Below are 5,143 nucleotides of genomic sequence, written 5' to 3' on the forward strand. Positions count from 1 at the left end.
TGTGTGGCAGGTAGTTTGCATAAAAAATGGTTGTCATTTTGATCACTGTCAATTGTGACTTTGTTACTTTTACTTGAGTAAAGAAGTTATCTAACTTCCACATTTTACTGGGTATTTTTAACACAAGTATCTGTACTTCACTTAAGTACGAAAAGTGAGTACTTTTGCCATCTCGGATAATCATCGCGTTTGGCTCATTTCTGCCACTGGCTCGCTCCTCCATCCTGCCCTGTCTCTCCTGCTATTGTTTCAGGAAGTACATGCCCATATATGGGACATAAAGGCACCCCTCTTGTAGGAAGGCCAGAGGGGACAAAATGCCTATATACTCTATGGAAGGCCAAATGGTGCACTATTAGACACATATTGCTTGTATAACATTCCTGTGGGTGGTAATATTAATAAATGACATTATTATGTTATTTGGCATAAGTAAATGTCATGAGAGCAAAACGTCTTGACTTTTTTGGAAAAATGGCATGTATTTTGTCAACTGTATAAGTTATAATGATTATTCTTCACAGTGTGACTCCAAGACATATGAGAAGTGTTTTAGAATGGAAAATGGCTTAGGTTTTACTTATTGTCTATGATATCAATACTATCTGGAAGATTTATTTATTATTATTTATCTTAAGGCCCTACAACCATTTTTAACATGCAAGTGACCTCACTGCAACCCAAATATTCCAATAACCCAGTTTGTCCTAAAAAAAATGACGTTTATATCTTGACTGCAGACAACAGGGTTGATGTTTTATAAGCTTTTTTATAAAACAAATCCAGACAGAAATTAAACTGTAAAAATGGCCTCAGGGCCCCCAGGTTTAATGCTTAACTGTTTGTACTTGTGTTTTATCTGTTTAACTGATTTTATGTAAAGCACTTTGAATTGCCCTGTTGCTGAAAGTGCTATACAAATAAAGCTGCCTTGCATTGCCTTGCCTAATGTAGCGGAGTAAGAGTACAGTTTATTCTTCACTAATCTACTCAAGTAAAAGTATAGTGATTTAAAACTACTCCTAGAAGTAAATATTTTTCAAAAACATACTCAAGTAAATGTAACTCGTTACTACCCACCTCTTTGTAGAGCTGGGTATCATCCGCGTAGCAGTGGAAGAGGAGTCCATGTTTCCGGATGATCATCCTAAGGGGTAGCATGTAGATATTGAATAGTAGCGGGCCAAGCACCGATCCTTGAGGCACTCCATGTGAGACTGGCGCAAATTCAGAGCGGGTGCCCTTAAGGGTGATGTATTGTTGCCTGTTGGTGAGATAGGTATTAAGGCATTTTAACCTTGAGCAGGAGGAGGTTTTAACCACTCACCGTTCCCTCATTTCTGTTGTGCAGGAACGGGAACCAGTGAGTCCAGTGCGCGGGCTTGCATTGGTGGGGGGCTCTCAACAGTTCGGCGCAACGTGAACCAATCCGCTCCTCCAAACAGACTCCGGGACCTGTCATGGATGGTGGCTCATGAGACCCCCCGGTCCGTAATGCACTCCCGGGGCATGTCAGCACACTCAACGTGCCCCGTACCAGGTTGTGGCGCACCTGAGTCGGTGAGAACCTGCTCTGGTAGTGAAGCGCTGCCGTAGAACAGTGGGCAACAGCCGGATCCTTGCAATTCCCGTACTTGCCAGCAAAGGAAAGTCCTTACACCACAGCTGGTGCTGTACTCGGTGGGCCAAGTAAAACAGATACCAGCACGTACATTTGCCAAACCGTGGCTCAGCCTAGACGCCATATGGACCTCCAGAAACTTGCTGGTAAGAAAGCACATGCAGATCCGGATGGCCGTAGCCACGGTCAAAACAGCCGGACCTCCAGGCGGCGGGCCTAGGACGGAGCCACAAAGAAGAATCACCTCTGTGCCCATTCGGACAAAGGAGCCGGAACCACCCAGTAAAAGTTCAAAGCAGCAGCGGCAGCCTGGCCCTCCTGGTGAGGTTGGAGGGAAGGAGCTACAGGGTGAGGGTCTCCTGAGCACGTTGACAGGATCCAGAGAGACCAAATCTGTTTGGGGGAGCGGAATGAGTTCCCCTTTGGTAAGGACTCGCTACACTCCTGCACAACAGTGGACTGGAAAAGGAGATTTATCATTTAATTTTTAATTTATAACATATGAATTAACTGCTGAAGACATTTTAACATGGACACTCATTGACATTGAAAACCTTTCATACCTTTTCATTTATGACAATGTAATGCAATTGTTTTGGACATTTTATGGATTATTTTTTGTACAATGCTTTTTTTTTTAGATCAATTGTTTTAGATGTTTTATGGATTATTTAATTTGTTGCATTTTAAAAGATAACTTTGACATGTTATATGACAAAAGTATGAAATGGGTGTCAATACAGTTTTTTCAAAAGAAAAAATCTGTTCTTATTAGTTTATCTGATATGTCCTCTATCAGGGGACAACATATGCATACACGTTTAGCAATGGGAGTTGAAAAAGGGGCTTACTCCATTCCCTCCATGCATCGTTCCAGTATTGCAGCGCTGCTGGGAGTGGTACACCCTTCTTCTCTCTTGTGGAAAAACAAATAACGGTGCACATGGAGCTGCCCGTTGCTCAATATGTTTATAAAACCTCAAGAGACATGCGTTGCAATGGCTGGCAGACTTAACGACCAGAAGTTGTTGCAAAAACTGAATGATCTGTGAAACCTCATTGGGCTCTGTTGAGTTATAAAAAGTTATACAATGTTGTGAAAACAATACATTTCTGTTTTATGTATGATGCAGCCAGGATGGGAATAATATGCATTTTGTCTTTGAAGAGGTCTATATTTGAAATCTATCACTTTGTTAAATAAAGCAATATTTATGCTCTTTTTCAGGCTTCTCTTAAAAGGAATTGTATTGTTAAGCCAGCTTCATTCCCAGTCTGGGGGAGACATCACATATTCACTGTGACTCTCAGGTAATATCTGAGCATTCTGATGTAGGATTTTAAAATTAAAGCCCTAAATGTCTAATTAGTGTTATATTTTAAATCTTTTTCAGGCTGTTAAAGCCCTTTTATACACTTATTTCAGGCTACTGTAAAACGGAATCCTCCTGTTAGCTTCATTCCCAGTCTGGGGGAGACATCACAGAGTCATTGTGACTCTCAGGTAATATCGGACCATTCTGATGTAGGATTTAAAAATTAAGGTCTTAAAAGTAAAGCTATATTGACATTTTTTCTGACTGTCAAAGGCATGTTTTACTCTTTTTCAGGGTAATTTAAAGAGGAATCTTACTGTTAAATCAGGTTAATTCCAAGTCTGGGGAAGACATCACAGAGTATGTGTGACTCTCAGGTAATATCGGACCATTCTGTTCTAATATTTTAAAATGAAGGGCTTAAAAATAACCCTATATTGACATTTTTTTCAGGTTTTTAAAGGCATATTTTACTCTTCTTCAGGCTACTTTAAAACAGAATCCTACTGTTAAGTCTAGTTCATTCCAACTCTGGGTCAGACAACACATATCCAGTGTGTCACTCAGATAATATCGGACCATTCTAACGTAGGACATTAAAATTAAAGCCTTAAATGTCTAATCAATGCTATATTTTAAATCTTTTTCAGGCTGTTAAAGCCATATTATACACTTATTTCAGGCTATTGTAAAACGGAATCCTCCTGTTAAGTGTTGTGGTTTGGGGTTTTTGTTTGGGTGTATGTTTCCCTTTCTTTGGCCTCCTAGTGTTTTTTTTTGTCTGTTTTCTCCGTGGTCCTGTGTTACTGTCCCTGTCTTGTTCCCCTGTGTCTGTTTTGTTCTACTTTCTGCTTTATTGTGATACTCAGCTTCCTGTCCTGTCTTGTCTCGTCCTGTCTACCTTCACTTTGTTTGTCTGATGAAGGCAGCTTCATTCCAAGTGTGGGGAAGACATCACATATTCAGTGTGAGTCTCAGGTAATATTGGAGCTTTTTTATGTAGGATTTTAAAAATAAGGGCTTAAAAGTAAATCAATATTGACATTTTTTTAGGCTTATAAAGGCATATTGTACTCTTCTTCAGAATACTCTAAAAAGGAATCCTCCTGTTAAGCAAGCTTCATTCCAAGTCTGGGGGAGACATCGCATATCCAGTGTGTCACTCAGATTATATCGGACCATTCTAACGTAGGACATTAAAATTAAAGCCTTAAATGTCTATTTAATGCTATATTTAAAATCTTTTTCAGGCTGTTAAAGCCATATCATACACTTATTTCAGGCCACTGTAAAACGGAATCCTCCTGTTAAGTGTTGGGGTTTGGGGTTTTTGTTTGGGTGTATGTTTCCCTTTCTTTGGCTTCCTTGGGCCTGTTGCACGAAAGTAGAATAAAGATATCCAGGATAAGTGAAAAAGCGCAGCTTGACTTAGTGTGATCTGCTCATCGCGGCTTAATCGGTTAGACGTTTGCCGAGCCAGGATTAACAGGTGGAGCTATGTCAAGCCAGGTGTAGATAGCCAGGATAAGTGCACGTTCACGGCTTTCTCAGATAGACCACGGTATCGATCACAGATTTACTGATGCAGAAGTGAGAAGACGCATGCGCCATATGTTTCACCCAATGAGCAGCAGCTTCTAATGGACAGTAACGAGGAGGGGAAGAATATGTAAAAAGGGAAATACGGATCTTATCAAACGGAGAGAAAAAGCCCGACATAGCGGACCCAACTGAATGTTTGGGAGTGTAAAAATATAGCCTTTGCCTCAAAAGAGAGCAGAGGGAAATAATGTTACTCGGGAAATAGACCAAGGACTTTAGGCTCAATTTCAAACCTTATTCACACGTGAGAACATGTTTTACAACCATGCACACATCTTTATAAGATATTCCTAATTCTTTGTACTAATTTTTCATACGAACAATCAGGAAAAGACAACTAGAAAAAAAAGTAGTGACTTCAATACACGCTGTGAGCATATATAAACAATATTCATGTTTTTTATTCTTCTGACAAGTGACCGCACCAAAATAAAAAGATTAAGAAGCATCGTGGTGTCCCGGTGTGATGAATGATAACTACACTTTATACGTAAAAGCCATGTTATTAGTCACTGTGATGTGAGACTTATTGAGAAGATTATGGAACCAATATAAGCTATAATAAAAAAAGCATTAGGCCCACTTATTAAGGAGTAACACAAAC

General features: G+C 39.9%; 1 pseudogene; it reads left to right on the plus strand.

Annotated features, from left to right (window-relative positions):
- Positions 1 to 2,360: 2,360 nt before the first annotated feature.
- On the plus strand, positions 2,361 to 2,531 carry LOC116670711 (uncharacterized; annotated as a pseudogene).
- Positions 2,532 to 5,143: the final 2,612 nt, after the last annotated feature.

Source organism: Etheostoma spectabile, chromosome 20 (assembly GCF_008692095.1).
Source record: "Etheostoma spectabile isolate EspeVRDwgs_2016 chromosome 20, UIUC_Espe_1.0, whole genome shotgun sequence".
Lineage (NCBI taxonomy): Eukaryota > Metazoa > Chordata > Actinopteri > Perciformes > Percidae > Etheostoma > Etheostoma spectabile.